General features: G+C 42.0%; 1 protein-coding gene across 1 annotated transcript in view; it reads right to left on the minus strand.

The window, feature by feature from the left end:
• si:dkeyp-19e1.3 (uncharacterized) overlaps nucleotides 1-10,325 on the minus strand; it is a 114,256-nt gene extending 103,931 nt beyond the window's left edge. The window contains exon 1 of the mRNA XM_029758487.1: nucleotides 10,124-10,325. The gene's annotated coding sequence lies outside the window, so the exon portion shown is untranslated. The remainder of the gene's footprint in view (nucleotides 1-10,123) is intronic.
• Between the last annotated feature and the right edge of the window lie 8,783 nt (nucleotides 10,326-19,108).

Below are 19,108 nucleotides of genomic sequence, written 5' to 3' on the forward strand. Positions count from 1 at the left end.
CACACACACACACACACACACACACACACACACACACACACACACACACACACACACACACACACACACACACACACACACACACACACACACACACACACACACACACACACACACACACACACACACACACACACACACACACACACACACACACACACACACACACACACACACACACACACACACACACACACACACACACACACACACACACACACACACACACACACACACACACACACACACACACACACACACACACACACACACACACACACACACACACACACACACCACACACACACACACACACACACACACACACACACACACACACACACACACACCACACACACACACACACCACACACACACACACACACACACACACACACACACACACACACACACACACACACACACACACACACACACACACACACACACACACACACACACACACACACACACACACACCACACACACACACCACACACACACACACACACACACACACACACACACACACACACACACACACACACACACACACACACACCACTGCCCCAGACAGGAGACAGCTCATATTAGCCCAGTCTGAAGGCCCTCTCTTTTCCATAAATATGAATAAGTGTACTCCAGTGAGATGCCTCTAGTGTAGTAGAAGCGCCACAAAAGGCAAAACATGACATACAGGCCGGTTAGTGGCCTACTTCTCGAGACGGAAGCATCTACGGTGAGTGTGTGATGTGTGTTAAGAGGAGGCTGGTATGAGCAGGATGCTGGCTTTCACCCGTACAATCCCACTTATTTAATTAACAAGGCAGATGCACTTGCTCAATTACACCCATCACAACAAAACAAACGTATATAAAAAAGGCAAGGAACCCAAAAGTTAAGTTTATGATAGAATGTAGGATGACAAAATTGTTTGCTTTTTGGTACGTCTAGGGCTGCTATTCCACTTGATTCAGCCCTCCCCACCACCTTTGTCAAATGCTAAAGGAAGTAAGCCCATTCACCAACCACCCAAAAAAACACATCCGTTTCCTGTGCTGGTCTTCAGCTCAGGTTCAACAGAATGAAAACAAGCAGAGTATGGCTAATAATAGCAGAGATACTCTTGACTCACAGTCACACACAATGACAAGCACCAAGGCCATTTATAGACAAACGAAGATCACTCATACAAAGTTTGGCTTTCAGTTTATTTTTTACCAATATCTTTGATATGAGCACTAGTCTTGCTAGCTGTAGCCTACAGTACAGTCCATTGATGGATTGGAATCGTTGACTGAATCGTCTCTGCTCATTTCAAACCAGTGTGTTGTAAACAACGTTTGCCGATTCCACTATTGTTGCTCAGGCTGTTTGCCTTCAAAATAAAAGTCACTCATTGAAACTGATGAAAGGATACAAATAGTGGAATCATGCCACAATTGGACCAGATAATGATAAAGTTGAATTGTTATATAATTTCAACAAAAATGTTACCCCCCCCCAAATAATATGTTGAAATCAGATTTGCATTGGGGGCATAGCCTACTTATATGCACTGTAAAGCCTAACCTATGGATTGTGCACCCATGAAATGGGCTATGAGCCTACTCAGTGACATCCACAGAACACAACTATGTAGAGTTTAATATATTAGAGTCTTAGCTCTTATTGCAGGACTTTGATGGTGGAACTCACCTCCTTAGTTTTGAGTTTTCTATATCAGGAACACCGCCTAAGCCCGATGGGTTAAACCGGTTTATTACTTTCACTTGGACTGATGGTGTGTGTTTGTATGTGTAAAACCTGCCTTACAAAGTTATTTGGCGCTGAAACCACCACAGTATGTACAATGCAGTAACAATCAGGGCAGTTGCCTTGGGCCGTTACTCTTCTCTATTTTTACAAGTGATTTGCCAAGTCTTACAATAAGCTAAAATGACTACGTATGCTGTAGGTCTGTCCCCTACAAAAAAAATCTCTTGGTCGACCGAAAGTCTGTTCTTTCGACGAATCAATTGGTCAAACATTTTATATGTATTTTCCCATATATAGACAGACACACACCACGTGTTTTAATAAAATAAATTATATGCATTGAGCTTGTCTGATGCTTTAAGCTTACGGTTTAATAAAATAAGACATTCCTCAAGAGGGAGCAAGAGATCTAGATAACCAGAAGGGAAAAAAACATAACTGGATGCAGCAATTCTCCTGCTCCTGCTGGCTTTTGCAGTTTCTGTCATTACTCTCCTGAAGTTGGCTACACGAGGAGTGAGCATCCTTTAATGTGGAATGCCAATCTATGTTCCATTTCTACCGATCTGCATGCCAGTTATGGTTTTCATAAGCAAATTAATTTATAATGTCTATTGCCAACTAAGTATTCTATTGCCAACTTTGTAAAAATAGCCCACAAAGGCAACAAGTAAAAACATTGCAGCCGGCAGATACAACATATCCTGATTAAATAAATAACACACACACACACACACACACACAGGGGGGGAAAGTATTTGATCCCCTGCTGATTTTGTACGTTTGCCCACTGACAAAGAAATGATCAGTGTTTAATTTTAATGGTAGGTTTATTTGAACAGTGAGAGACAGAATAACAACAAAAATATCCAGAAAAACGCATGTAAAAAATGTTATAAATTGATTTGCATTTTAATGAGGGAAATAAGTATTTGACCCCCTCTCAATCAGAAATATTTCTGGCTCCTAGATGTCTTTTATACAGGTAACGATCTGAGATTAGGAGCACACTCTTCAAGGGAGTGCTCCTAACCGCAGCTTGTTACTTGTATAAAAGACACCTGCCCACAGAAGCAATCAATCAGATTCCAAACTCTCCACCATGGCCAAGACCAAAGAGCTCTCCAAGGATGTCAGGGACAAGATTGTAGACCTACACAAGGCTGGAATGGGCTACAAGACCATCGCCAAGCAGCTTGGTGAGAAGGTGACAACATTTGGTGCGATTATTCGCAAATGGAAGAAACACAAAAGAACTGTCAATATCCCTCAGCCTGGGGCTCCATGCAAGATCTCACCTCGTGGAGTTGCAATGATCATGAGAACGGTGAGGAATCAGCCCAGAACTACACGGGAGGATCTTGTCAATAATCTCAAGGCAGCTGGGACCATAGTCACCAAGAAAACAATTGGTAACACACTACGCCGTGAAGGACTGAAATCCTGCAGCGCCCGCAAGGTCCCCCTGCTCAAGAATACATATACATGCCCGTCTGAAGTTTGCCAATGAACATCTGAATGAGTCAGAGGGCAACAGGTGAAAGTGTTGTGGTCAGATGAGACCAAAATGGAGCTCTTTGGCCTCAACTCAACTTGCCGTGTTTAGAGGAGGAGGAATGCTGCCTATGACCCCAAGAACACCATCTCCACCGTTAAACATGGAGGTGGAAACATTATGCTTTGGGGGTGTTTTTCTGCTAAGGGGACAGGACAACTTCACCACATCAAAGGGCCGATGTACCGTCAAATCTTGGGTGAGAACCTCAGCCAGGGCATTGAAAATGGGTCGTGGATGGGTATTCCAGCATGACAATGACCCAAAACACACGGCCAAGGCAACAAAGGAGTGGCTCAAGAAGAAGCACATTAAGGTCCTGGAGTGGCCTAGCCAGTCTCTAGACCTTAATCCCAAAGAACATCTGTGGAGGGAGCTGAAGGTTCAAGTTGCCAAACGTCAGCCTCGAAACCTTAATTACTATAATTTCTAATCTACAGTGTTTGTTACTTAGGTTATGGTAACTTATTTTAATGCATTCAGTATTATTATTCCAGTCTTCCCGTTCTCATTGTCTGCAAGCAAACTAAGTCTGTTTTTACATCCATTGAGAATTTCAATATGTATGTGTATATATGTGTCTGTCTGTCTGTCTGTCTGTGTCATCTGATGAAGATCATCAAAGGTTAGTGCTGCATTTAGCTGTGGTTTTGTGACATTATATGCTTTCTTGAAAAATGGGTGTCTGATTATTTCTGGCTGGGTACTCTGCTGACAATCTAATGTTTTGCTTTCGCTGTAAAGCCTTTTTGAAATCGGTCAGTGTGGTTAGATAAAGGAGAGTCTTGTCTTTAAAATGGTGTAAAATAGTCATATGTTTGAAAAATTGAAGTTTTCGGATTTTCGAGGAGTTTGTATTTCGCGCCACGCCTATCATTGGATATTGGAGCAGGTGTTCCGCTAGCGGAACGTCTAGATGTAAGAGGTTAACTGTAAATATCCTACTGGTGATATGTAATGGGGAATTGATATACAGTGCCTTTGGAAAATATTCAGACCCCTTGACATTTTCCACATTATTACATTAGCCTTATTCTAAAATGGATTAAATAAAAATCCTCAGCAATCTACACACAATACCCCATAATTACAAAGCGAAAACAGGTTATGATTGTTTTGCAAATATATTAAAAACAAAAAAAATACCTTTATTCAGACCCTTTGCTATGAGACTCGATATTGAGCTCAGGTGCATCCTGTTTCCATCCTTGAGATGTTTCTGCAACTTCATTGGAGTCCACCTGTGGTAAATTCAATTGATTGGACATGATTTGGAAAAGTACACACACTTGTCTATATAAGGTCATACAATTGACAGTGCATGTCAGAGCAAAAACCAAGCCATGAGGTCGAAGGAATTGTCCGTAGTGCTCCGAGACAGCAGTAAAGATCCCGAAGAATACAGTGGCCTCCATCATTCTTAAATAGAATAAGTTTGGAACCACCAAGACTATTCCAAGAGCTGGCTGCCCGGCCAAACTGAGCAATCAGGGGAGAAGGGCCTTGGTCAGGGAGGTGACCAAGAACCCGATGGTCATTCTGACAGAGCTTAAGAGTTCCTCTGTGGAGATGGGAGAACCTTCCAGAAGGACACTCATCCTCTGCAGCACTCCATCAATCAGGCCTTTATTATAAAGTGACCAGACGGAAGCCTGCTTGGAGTTTGCCAAAAGGCACCTAAAGACTCAGACCATGAGAAACAAGACTCTCTGATCTGATGAAACCAAGATTGAACTCTTTGGCCTGAATGCCAAGCGTCATGTTTGGAGGAAACCTGGCACCATCCCTACAGTGAAGCATGGTGGTGGCAGTATCATGCTGTGGGGATGTTTTTCAGCAGCAGGGACTGGAAGACTAGTCAGGATGAATGGAAAGATGAACAGAGCAAAGAGCCTTGATGAAAACCTGCTCCAGAGCGCTCAGAACCTCAGACTGTGGCGAAGGTTCACCTTCCAACAGGACAACTAAGCACAACCAAGAAAATGCAGGAGTGGCTTCGGGACAAGTCTCTGATTGTCCTCGAGTTTCCCAGCCAGAGCCCGGACTTGAACTCGATCGAACATCTCTGGAGAGACCAGAAGATAGCTGTGCACTAACACTACCCATCCAACCTGACAGAGCTTGAGAGGATCTGCAGAGAAGAATGGGAGAATCTCCCCAAACACAGGTGTGTAAAGCTTGTAGAATCATACCCAAAAAGACTCGATGCAGTAATCACTGCCAAAGGTGCTTCAACCAAGTACTGAGTAAAGGGTCTGAATACTTATGTAAATGTGATATTTCAATTATTATTTTTTAACCCTGTTTTTGCTTTGTCATTGTGGGGTAGTGTGTGTAGATTGATGAGGGGAAAAAACAAATCTAATACATTTTAGAATAAGGCTGTAACGTAACAAAATGTGGAAAAAGGCAAGGGGTCTGAATACTTTCCCGGAGGCACTGTACACTAACAATCAAACACAAAATATTCACACAATGAAGTTACGAAACAATGAACGTGCACCAATTGGCGTGAGAGACCACATTCTGGAGAGAGAAGTGCATGGTCAATCCGACGTCTGCATTGGCCATGCAGCATTTACGGTAACATGGCCTCAGTAGAAGTCAGGGCATTCATTCATATGAAGCATTGGCTTCACAGAGCAGTGCAGAGCTGTCAAGGAAGTGAGCTTGTGTTGATACAGGATGTACTGCCCCCACCTACCGTCAACAAATCATGTCAATGTAGAGCTATACAGAGCCCCCCTGCATTGTTACAACTGTTGCGAGGCGCATGGCGATACGGTATGGAGCTCGATTTAGTTTCTGCATGCCTCTAGAGCAGTGGTTCTTAACCTGGGTTCGATCGAACCCCAGGGGTTCGGTGAGTCAGTCTCAGGGGTTCGGCGGAGGTCAAGACACACACCCGACTCATATGATTCGTGATGACACGCCCCGCTTGGCCATCATTGGCTGCAGGTGATCACGCAACATCGCTTGGCCTATCTGTGCTGCAGGGAATTTGGCGCGCTCAGTAGTCGAATTGTGACTGTCGTGATGGTACGTTGTGTGATTTCTTTCTTAATATTTTAATCCCTTCATACTAACTATGTCGAGCAAAAAAAGAAAGTGGTCGGACGAATATGTACAATATGGATTCACATGTATAACGGAACGTGATGAGAGTCAGCGTCCTAACTGCATGATTTGCAATGCCAAGTTGAGCAATTCTAGTCTAGCACCGGCAAAACTAAGAGAACACTTCCTTAAGCTGCATGGAGATGGACAATACAAGAACACAACGCTCGCTGAATTCAAGGTGAAGAGAGTTATTTTTCCAATTAAGAAGGGTTCGGTGAATGCGCATATGAAACTGGTGGGGGTCAGTACCTCCAACAAGGTTAAGAACCACTGCTCTAGAGGCTCCACAATCTCCATATGGCACCTCCGACCACATTTTATGATTAAGCAAAAATTGGCTTTTAGTCTAGGCCTCCGCAATGGAATAGCTCACTGAGATGGGCGCAAATATATATATATATATATATGCTACTGCTCGACTAAAACAATCTCGGTAGACCAACAGCCCAACGACCAAACAATCAATCAGTCGACAAACTGGGGTCAGCCCTAGCATGCTGATGATTGCACACTACACATTAGCATCTAGCCAATGAGCTCACTGAGACTCATAGCAAGGAATTAGTCAGTGTCCGAATGGGTAATTAACAATAAACTGGTCTTAAATATATCTAAAATCAAAAGCACTGTAATTGGTTCAAAACATTATTTGACCTAGACCTCAACTGGAGTTGTGCATAAAGGGTGTTACGATTGAACAAGTTGACCTCCTAGGAGTAACATTAGATTGTCAATATGACTTGACTATAGCTGACTAAGTTCTTGTAAAGATGGGGAGAGGCATATACAAATATGTTCTGCATTTGACAAAGATCAACTGCACCAGTTGTTCAGGCTCTGATCCTGTTCAATCTTGATTACTGTCCGGTTAAATGTCAAGCGCAGCAAAGAACGACCTAGCAAAGTTCCAGCTGGCTCAAAATAAAGCAGCGCGCATTGCCCTTAACAGCACACATAAAACATCAACAAATGTACTTCTTCTCTTCTAGTCTTTTTAAGAGACATTGGCGAGTTGAAAATGCCTAACCAGTTGTATATTCAATTTACATATGTCAGACAACCAGTTGAAGTCAAAAGTTTACATACACTTAGATTGGGGTCATTAAAACTCGTTTTTCAACCACTTCACAAAATTCTTGTTAACAAACTATAGTTTTGGCAAGTCGGTTAGGACATTTTTTTGTGCGTGACATGCAATTTTTCCAACAATTGTTTACACACAGATTACTTCACTGTATCACAATTCCAGTGGGTCAGAAGTTAACATACAGTAAGTTGACTGTGCCTTTAAACAGCTTGGAAAATTCCAGAAAATGTCATGGCTTTAGAAGCTTCTGATAGGCTAATTGACATCATTTGAGTCAATTGAAGATGTACCTGTGGATGTATTTCATCTGTACAAACAATAGTAAGCAAGTATAAACACTATGGGACCACACAGCCATCATACTGTACTTTGGTGCGAAAAGTGCAAATCAATCCCAGAACAACAGCAAAGGACCTTGTGAAGATGCTGGAGGAAACCGGTACAAAAGTATCTATATCCAATAAAACGAGGCCGCTCAGCAAGGAAGAAGCCACTGCTCCAAAACCGCCATAAAAAAAGCCAGACTACTGCACATGGGGACAAAGACCGTACTTTTTTGAGAAATGTCCTCTGATCTGACTAAACAAAAATAGAACTGTTTGGCCATAACAACCATCGTTATGTTTGGAGGAAAAAGGGGGAGATTTGCAAGCCGAAGAACAACCTCCCAACCGTAAAGCACAGGGGTGACATCATCATGTTGTGGGGGTGTTTTGCTGCAGGAGGGACTGGTGCACTTCCATAAATAGATGGCATCATGAGGATGGAAAATTATGTGGATACATTGAAGCAACATCAAGACATCAGTCAAGAAGTTCAAACTTGGTCGCAAATGGGTCTTCCAAATGGACAATGACCCCAAACACACTTCCAAAGTTGTAGCAAAATGGCTTAAGGACAACAAAGTCAAGGTATTGGAGTGGCCATCACGAAGCCCTGACCTCAATCCTATAGAAAATTTGCGGGCAGAACTGAAAAAGCATGTGCGAGCAAGGAGGCCTACAAACCTGACTCAGTTACACCAGCTCTGTCAGGAGGAATGGGCCAAAATTCACCCAACTTATTGTGGGAAGCTTGTGGATGGCTACCCGAAACATTTGACCAAAGTTAAACAATTGAAAGGCAATGCTACCAAATACTAATTGAGTGTATGTAAACTTCTGACCCACTGGGAATGTGATGAAAGAAATAAAAGCTGAAATAAATAATTCTCTCTACTATTATTCTGACATTTCACATTCTTAAAATAAAGTGGTGATCCTAACTGACCTAAAACAGGGGATTTCTACTAGGATTAAATGCCAGGAATTGTGAAAAAAAAAACTGTTTAAATGTATTTGGCTAAGGTGTATGTAAACATCCGACTTCAACTGTATATATCCCACCAGACACGCCACGATGGGTTTCTTCACTGTACCCAAACCAAAAAACAGATTTAATGTGTTGCTCAGTTATGTATAGAGCCATGTCATTGTGATGTTACTAGGGTAAATAGCAAGTTTAGCTTAATAAAACATATGTATCACAGCGCCTCCTCTTTCTAAAGTTAAAATGTAACTATAAGAATCTGTTCATATGAAGTGTAAATAGTATGTTGTCTCTTGGAGTCTTTCAATAACTTATTGGCAATTTAAAATTATGCATTTTCTAAGATGTTCATTTTGTTGATGTCCTTGTCTATAACTGTTCTGTACTTTGTCATGTACAGTATTTGTACTATGTGGACCCAAGGAAAAGTAACTACATTAAACCAACTTAGTGGAGCCGAGAACAGGCATTGTGGAATCTAGCTACATCGGTTCGCGTAAGGTCAATACTTAAAATAATTACTTAACGCCCACCTTGCAACTACAAAGGACAAACATAGGTACATGCCTTTTGTTTGCTCAAATCCGTACTTTTTCAATAAACGTTCATCAAATACAACCACGACTGTTCGCGCATTGCTGTTGCACTAAAATGGCAACTCAGCGCAAATACGCATGTGGCAATGTAATCTCAAAAAGGGAACAGGAGGTGGTGGTACTTGATTAACGTTTATTGAAAAATTATGGTTTTCAGCAAACAAACAAAAAAAGGTTCGCAAGTACAGAGGACAAACATAGGTACAAGGTGGGCGTTTCATAATTTAAAATGTTTTAAAGTATTGTCCTTGGGCGAACCGATGTAGTCGGAGTTAGATTCCACAAAGCCTGGTAACGTTATCCGCTCCACGTAGTTGGTAAAGTTCATCAGAAACTTCCTTCACTCCAACCAGTCCGCTAACTAGCAACGTATTATGTCATCAAGACAAGACGAGCTTAGTTGGACGAGAAACCACAAATAGCATGTTCTGCTCCAAAAAAAAAAAAAAACACTTCCTCAGTGACAAACAACGCTTTCGTTCTTTACATATCAACTCTAGCGTGACATAAATTAGATAGCTAATGTAATGAGGCTAGCTAGCGATGTCATTTTACTATCCACAATGCGAAAATCATAGCATCATTTGTCACAAAGGCAGAACACAAAGCCTCCTGACTGGCTGTCGCTCGCGCTACACAGCAGCGAGCTAATGTTAGCTAGCTAACAAACTCGATCAAACAAGGGCACAAATACCGTACCTTTTTAGGGTGAGTCTCCTGCGCTGTCCAGACAGTAAGAGAATCCTCTCTTCTCATTCTTTACTCGCTCATAAACTGTTGAGCCGAGATAGCTGTCACCCAGACAACTGCGATAGTTTGCTGAGTGCCCGAACGACTGCTGCTGTTCTCCCTCCCTCTCTTTCGAAAGATGCATTGCCACTAGCTTGCAGCTGTCTGGATGCCAGCAGTGACAGAATGGTGCACGCGCAGCAGCGGCAGGAGGCGCGCACGGGATGCAAATATGGCACGCACACGACAAGGTGTTTTAGGAAAGACACAAAATAGGTGAAAGGTTTTGTCTTCTGGGTTACTTCCAACGGTAACATAATTACTGAGGTGGATAAAATAGTACATGGTTAATGGTATTCACAAAATGCGCACGATAGAGCAATGATAAATGTGACGAGGACGGGGTGGTATAGCTACAAAATATGAATTCCAATATGTCTTAATTCTAATGAGAATGTCTTTAAATCCGTAGAAAGTAAAGGTAATACATATGTATCATGTATCCATATACCCTATATATCAATCACAATCTTTGAAATCTGAATAGGTCTGAAAAGCTTGTGCAACAATTTCTGGTATTGTTTCGCCCTCTACCGGGCGATTGAGTGCATGGCCCCTTCTAAAACATTAAATCCTCTAATATTTTGTCAAGACCTCCATCCACCACTAGAGGAAGATGAGTGACAAGCCCGACCTTGTACAAACGAAAGAGAAAAAGGCTACAACTTTACCATACAAGCGCTTTGACACAGAGCTGGGAAAAATATTACGGCACGCACTGCATTACGGCATGCTTCTACACCTGCATTGCTTGCTGTTTGGGGTTTTAGGCTGGGTTTCTGTACAGCACTTTGAGATATCAGCTGATGTAAGAAGGGCTATATAAATAAACCAGTCTCCTCTTCTCTGTAACTGATGATGGGGAAGGTAACCCTTTGTCCCCCAGACAGGAACCGTTACTCCCGACCATGTGACCTGTCTAGGACATTCTACTGTTTTCTCAGGGGACCTAAAATCTTTCAGCTTTATTTCTGGGCTAGTAATACAAGTGAAAGTGAGAGTCAGTGTGTATAACATACAACAATTTCTAGTTATGGGTGAGACTAGATAAGAGACTAGATGTAAACTGTTATATGTTATTATAGCAACGTGTCACATCTTGCATTGTCAGCCAAATTAACTTGAATGAATGAAGCCAATTCATCATCTCTGATTGCAGTCATAAAACGAAAAGCTTTAACAAGAGCAAGGTATTGTTTTTCATTTGAAAACAGCATAACATTTTTTAAAGCAGAATATTTCAATCATAGTTGGATGTTGAGTTAAGGTCGCTACATTACCCCTGGTCTATACCAAGTCCTCACACCTCTCAGATGGCCTCACAGACACCATCCCACTTCTGACACCAATGTAGTGAATTCAGGGGGTAGCCTGACCGAGACTCAAACCCAGGTCCAGCAGCTGTCAAGCCAACACCTTAACTGTTACGCCAAGGTCGCTGGGTGTTGAGTTAAGGTCGCTACACTATTATCAATCCAGCCTCAACTGCACCATCACTCGATACCTTTCTATCCCACTTCACTTACTCTACTACGCACACACTTCACTACCTCACCCCCATTTTTCTGTTGACAATGACTCCACAGATGCTGGACAGTTGAAAACACATCTCTACTGTAGTCTTCATGGGAAAAGGGCCACATCATTTATAACTATAACTAGGTCACTCAGGAACATTCAACATTGTCTTGGTAACCAACTCCAGTGTATATTTGGCCTTGTGTTTTAGGTTATTGTCCTGCTGAAAGGTGAATTTGTCTCCCAGTGTCTGTTGGAAAGCAGACTGAACCAGGTTTTCCTCTAGGATTTTGCCTGTGCTTAGCTCTATTCCATTTATTTTTATACTACCCAAAAAACTCCTCAGTCTTTGCCGACGGCAAGCATAACCATGAGCATGATTCAGCCACCACAATGCTTGAATATATGAAGAGTGGTACTGTGGATTTGCCCTGTGGATTTGTCCTTCAGTTTTCTCCTATCACAGCCGTAAAACTTGGCCTCATGGTGAAATCCCTGATCAGTTTCTTTCCTCTCCGGCAACTGAGTTAGGAAGGGCGCCTGTATCTTTGTAGTAACTGGGTGTATTGATACAACATCCAAAGTGTAATTAACACTCGGAGCGCCAGAATTCCATGGCTACTAGAATGGCCATGATGGTCAGTCTGACTGTTTGTAAATATTCCATAATATATAATAAAATAGTAAATTAATGCATTTGTTATGTTAAAATATGTCATAAGAAACCTTAGGACACAAAATGTAAATTGTAATCAGTCAGACATTTTATTGATTTGTGCCAGATGCGCATAGACTGTACATACTAAAATAAGACAATTTTGTATTTTCTGACTGTAAGAAAAAATTTGATGTGAAATTTATTTATTTTGTTTGGTTGTTTAAATGGTTAAAAAATACAAAAATGAAACATGGAACAAAACCCTTTCATGTCACTGTAACAACAGGTGTCAAATGTAAAATGAACATATAGTGCATTCGGAAAGTATTCAGACCCCTTGACTTTCCACATTTTGTTAGGTTACAGCGTTATTCTAAAATTGATTTAAAAAAAAAAATCTCATCAATCGACACACAACACCCCATAATGACAAAGCAAAAACAGGTTTTTAGAAATTCAGACCCTTTACTCAGTACTTTGTTGAAGAACCTTTGGCGGTGATTACAGCCTCAAGTCTTCTTGGGTAGGACGCTACAAGCTTGGCACACCTGTATTTGGGGAGTTTCTCCCATTCCTCTCCACAGATCCTCTCAAGCTCTGTCAGGTTCACTCCTGCGTAGTTTTGGCTGTTTGCTTAGGGTTGTTGTCCTGTTGGAAGGTGAACCTTCGCCTCAGTCTGAGGACCTGAGCGCTCTGGAGCAGAGTTCAATCTTGGTTTCATCAGACCCCAGAATCTTGCTTCTCATGGTCTGAGAGTCCATTAGGTGCCTTTTGGCAAACTCCAAGCGGGCTGTGCCTTTTACTGGCCACTCTATAATAAAGGCCTGATTGGTAGAGTTCTGTAGAGATGGTTGTCCTTCTGGAAGGTTCTCCCATCTCCAAAGAGGAACTCTAAAGCTCTGTCAGAGTGACCAGTGGGTTCTTGGTCACCTCCCTGACCAAGGCCCTTCTCCTCCGATTGCTCAGTTTGGCTGGGCGGCCAGCTCTAGGAAGAGTCTTGGTTGTTCCAAACTTCTTCCATTTAAGAATGATGGAGGCCACTGTGTTCTTGGAGACCTTCAATGCTGCAGAATTATGTTGGTACCCTTCCCCAGATCTGTGCCTAGACACAATCCTGTCTTTGAGCTCTATGGACCATTCCTTTGACCTCATGGCTTGATTTTTGCTCTGACATGCACTGTCAACTCTGGGACCTTATATAGACACGTGTACCTTTCCAAGTCATGTCCAATCAATTGAATTTACCACAGGTGAACTCCAATCAAGTCGTAGAATCATTTCAAAGATGATCAATGGATCAACGGAAACAGGATGCATTTGAGCTAAATCAGACCCTTTGCTATGAGTCTTATAGCAAAGGGTCTGAATACTTATGTAAATAAGGTATTTCTGATTTTTTTTCTTTTTATAAATTTGCAAAAATAGTTTTTGCTTCGTAAATATGGGGTATTGTGTGTAGATTGCTAAGTTTAAAAAAAAATTCTGTCCATTTAAAATAAGGCTGTATGGTAACAGAATTTGGATAAAGTCAAAGGGTCTGAATACTTTCCGAAGGCAAATGTATTTGGATAATTTCCATAGCGGTCACCAGGGATAAAAATATCATTAATTAAAATGCTCCAAATTAGATGAAATATGAAGCAATCATAGCAAAACAAGTCAGTAGAACAAAATTAACATTCTTTTTTTTTAAATATATGTTGGGTTCATACACATTTGAACTGGATGGCTAATTATTGGCCAAACCTTGTGCATGCAATACGCCCTGGCTTATGTCGTTTAGTTTCTATAGTCTACTCACAGTTAACATAAGTAATCACTATCTTCCTTGTACATTTTCCACACACAACTTTCTGGCAAGTGTTGCAAGTCTTGTGTGTTTTGTTATGTTTTCGATGCTTGCGCACTTGGCACTGCCTCCGCTTCTACTCTGGTCATGTATCCTTGGGATACTGCAGACGTGGACCTTGGGCACAACTTTCCCAGCCATGTGGTGTGCTCAGAACTCTTTTGCTAGTTGAAGCATATACAGTTGAAGTCGGAAGTTTACATACACTTAGGTTGGAGTCATTAAAACTTGTTTTTCAACCACTCCACAAATTTCTTGTTAACAAACTATAGTTTTGGCAAGTCGGTTAGGACATCTACTTTGTGCAAGACACAAGTAATTATTGCAACAATTGTTTACTGACAGATTATTTCACTTATATTTCACTGTATCACAATTCCAGTGGGTCAGAAGTTTACATACACTAAGTTGACGGTGCCTTTAAACAGCTTGGAAAATTCCCGAAAATTATGTCATGGATTTAGAAGCTTCAGATAGGCTAATTGACATCATTTGAGTCAATTGGAAGTGTACCTGTGGATGTATTTCAAGGATTACCTTCAAACTCAGTGCCTCTTTACTTGACATCATGGGAAAATCAAAAGAAATCAGCCAAGACCTCAGAAAAAAAATTGCAAATCTCGACAAGTCTGGGACATCCTTGGGAGCAATTTCCAAACGCCTGAAGGTACCACGTTCATCTGTACAAACAATAGTACGCAAGTATAAACACCATGGGACCACGCAGCCGTCATACCGCTCAGGAAGGAGACACGTTCTGTCTCCTAGAGATGAACGTACTCTGGAATAAATCATTCGAGAGCCTGACAAGCCGGCTGAGGTGCGGGGAGCCCGACGAGTGGGAGCCCAACGAGCCGGCTGAGGCGTGGGAGCCTGACGAGCCGGCTGAGGTATGGCGTGGGGAGCCTGCCAAGCCAACCGGGGCTTGTTAGCCTCTCGAGTCAGCTGAGGCATCCCCGGTTGCTTTGGCAGCTGCACCCAGACCATACATCACCAACAAAAATGAAAAACTCCCTGATGCTTCAAATTGTTGAGTCAGTGTTCTGTAAGGACAGATGCTGGGAGATGAGAAGCAAGTACAGGGATTTAAAATTGAATGAATAAACAGACAGGGAACAAAACACAAACAGCAACTGGACAAGGAACACATAACAACATTAATGCTGACTTGGGAAGTAAACTGAGGAAGTAACAGATATAGGGGAGGTAATTAATAACGTGATGGAGTCCAGGTGAGTCCGATGAAGCGTTGATTCGCGTAATGATGGTGATAAGTGTGCGTAACGATAAGCCTTCCCCAATTACTGTCTCTCAGGTGGCGGTGGATTTGGCAGAACAGGATCTATACAAATATATATCATGTTAGCCTATTTGTAAAAAAAAATCACCAGACAACCAAGTATGCTAATGTAACCGACGTGAAATGACTAGCTAGTTAGGGGTGGTGCGCGCTAATAGCATTTCAATCGGTGACGTCACTCGCTCTGAGACCTGAAGTAGTTGTTCCCCTTGCTCTGCAAGAGCCGGGGCTTTTGTGGCGCGATGGGTAACGATGCTTCGTGGGTGACTGTTGTTGATGTGTGCAGAGGGTTCCTGGTTCAAGCCCAGGTTGGGGTGAGGAGAGGGACAGAAGCTAAACTGTTACACTAACATAGAATAATAATAAAAGACATGACACTGAAATACAAAGACAACAACCCACAAATTGCCTACCTGGTAGGCCTACAGGTGTTGGCGGTGTGGGCGCTGTGGGGATGGCAATGGTTGTGGATTCGGCACTGTTGAAATGATAATAGCCAAAATAGTTTATTTCATTTTATGAAATACAATGTGAAGCAAGGCTAATCTTCCGTTCATACACAACAATAGCGATATTGCAAAACATCTTAATTGGCTTGCATACACGATACAGGCCAACATGATTAAGCTAATAATAATAGCCTAATAATAAAAACAATTAGGCCTACAACCATTGTAAGCCTATAATAGTCTAATGCAAGCAATAGGCTAATTGTAGACAGTAATAGCAGTGACAGGAAAGCAACGATGATAGTAATAATATTCTCATAATAATAATAATAATAATAATAATAACAACATTTGGCTATTAATATAAATGAAAATAATTACAATATTATTGTATTCTGCTGCAGTTTTTATTTTATTCATCTAAGTTAGGCGTAGGCCTATATGGCTTGTAGGCCATTGGTAAACGCTTTTCTTGTAAACAAGATTGCTGTAAGTCAGACCAACAATTGAGGATCTCTAGGCCTAGGCAAAAAAGCTGAAAAAGAGACAAGGCCTACCTGGAAAATCAGCTGACGCGGAGGCCTGATCTGGACCAACAGGGTTTGAAGTGGACGTGCCCAAACACATTATTTTGCACTGGATCATCTCTGTATCACTGTCAGAGTCAGGGTCATCGGAAGAGCTCTCGCACACCCATGAGACATCCCTCCCTGCATCAGATGCAATGCCTCCACCAGAGATTCAAATCAAGTCAAAACATATTTGTCACATGCGCCAAATACAACAGGTGTAGACCTTAGAGTGAAATGCTTACTTACAAGCCCTTAACCAAAAATGCAGCTTAAGAAAAATACACACAAAAAATTCAAATAAAAGTAACAAATAATTAAGAGCAGTAGTAAAATATCAACAGCGAGGCTATAAACAGGGGGTACCGGTACAGAGTCAATGTGCGGGGGCACCGGTTAGTCGAGGTAATTGAGATAATATGTACATGTGGGCAGAGTTATTAAAGTGACTATGCACAGATGATAACAACAGAGAGTAGCAGCGGTGTAAAATAGGGGGGGGGGGGTGTCAATGCAAATAGTCTGTGTAGCCATTTGATTTGATGTTCAGTAGTCTTATGGCTTGGAAGCTGTTTAGAAGCCTCTTGGACCTCAGTACCGCTTGCCATGCGAAGCAGAGAGAATTTCTATGACTAGGGTGGCTGGAGTCTTTGACAATTTTTAGGATCTTCCTCTGACACCGCCTGGTATAGAGGTCCTGGATGGCTGGAAGCTTGGCCCCAGTGTCACTTCCTGACCAGTAATAGGGGTTATTTGTATTGTAGTTTGGTCAGGACGTGGCAGGGGGTATTTGTTTTATGTGGTTCGGGGTGGTGGTTTGTTTAGAAGGGTGTTTGATTTATTATTTCCGGGTTTTGGGTTATGTTCTATGTTTTTTGTATTTCTATGTTCTCTCTAGTTTAGTATTTCTATGTCTAGGTAATTGGGTGTTGGACTCTCAATTGGAGGCAGGTGTTTTTAGTTGCCTCTGATTGAGAGTCCTATATATAGGTATGTGTTTTGTTTGTGTTTTGTGGGAGATTGTTTCTGTTATTCGTCGTTGTTTCTTTTTGTGTACGTGTTTATTTTTGGTTCACCTTCTTTGCCAACTAAATAAAAAAGAAGATGAGTGCACATTTCCCCGCTGCGTCTTGGTCCGCTTTATCCGACGACAAACGTTACACCCAGTGATGTACTAGACCGTACGCACCACCCTCTGTTTGCCATACCAGGCAGTGATGCAACCAGTCAGGATGCTTTTGATGGTGTAGCTGTAGAACCTTTTGAGGATCTGTGGACTCATGCCAAATACTTTCAGCCTCCTGAGGGGGAATAGGTTTTGTCGTGTCTTCTTCAAGACTGTCTTGGAGCAGCCTGGTGACCTAGGGGCCGGATAAAGAGTATACGTGACAATCATGGAAAAGAAAAGACCTGTCTATTTGTGAAGAAATCACCTTGATTTACTCTTTAGTCATAGACCTTGCCTACACATAGCAACATGTTTTAAAAATTATATGAGCAAAAAATATTCAATTTTATTTGGAATGGCAAGCCAAATTAAACAGGCCTACAGTGAGGGAAAAAAGTATTTGATCCCCTGCTGATTTTGTACGTTTGCCCACTGACAAAGAAATGATCAGACTGTAATTTTAATGGTAGGTTTATTTGAACAGTGAGAGACAGAATAACAAGAAAAAAATCCAGAAAAACGCATGTCAAAAATGTTATAAATAGATTTGCATTTTAATGAGGGAAATAAGTATTTGACCCCTCTGCAAAACATGACTTAGTACTTGGTGGCAAAACCCTTGTTGGCAATCAGAGGTCAGACATTTCTTGTTAGCCACCAGGTTTGCACACGTCTCAGGAGGGATTTTGTCCCACTCCTCTTTACAGATCTTCTCCAAATCATTAAGGTTTCGAGGCTGACGTTTGGCAACTCGAACCTTCAGATCCATCCACAGATTTTCTATGGGCTTAAGGTCTTAAGACCGGCTAGGCCACTCCAGGACCTTCATGTGCTTCTCCTTGAGCCACTCCTTTGTTGCCTTGGCCGTGTGTTTTGGGTCATTGTCATGCTGGAATAGCTATCCACGACCCATTTTCAATGCCCTGGCTGAGGGAAGGAGGTTCTCAACCAAGATTTGACGGTACATGGCCCCGTCCATTGTCCCTTTGATGCGGTGAAGTTGTCCTGTCCCCTTAGCAGAAAAACACCCCCAAAGCATAATGTTTCCACCTCCATGTTTGACGGTGGGGATGGTTTTCTTGGGGTCATAGGCAGCATTCCTCCTCCTCCAAACACGGCGAGTTGAGTTGAGGCCAAAGAGCTCCATTTTGGTCTCATCTGACCACAACACTTTCACCCAGTTGTCCTCTGAATCATTCAGATGTTCATTGGCAAACTTCAGACGGGCATGTATATGTCACAGGGGTCGTTGAAAGGAGACCAAGGCGCAGCGTGTAAAGTGCTCATTCTTTTTCTTTAATGAATGAGCAACAAAAAACAACAAACGACCGATAACAGTCCCGTCAGGTACACAAGACTAAACGGAAACAACTACCCACAAACC

The sequence above is a fragment of the Salmo trutta genome, chromosome 7 (assembly GCF_901001165.1).
Source record: "Salmo trutta chromosome 7, fSalTru1.1, whole genome shotgun sequence".
Lineage (NCBI taxonomy): Eukaryota > Metazoa > Chordata > Actinopteri > Salmoniformes > Salmonidae > Salmo > Salmo trutta.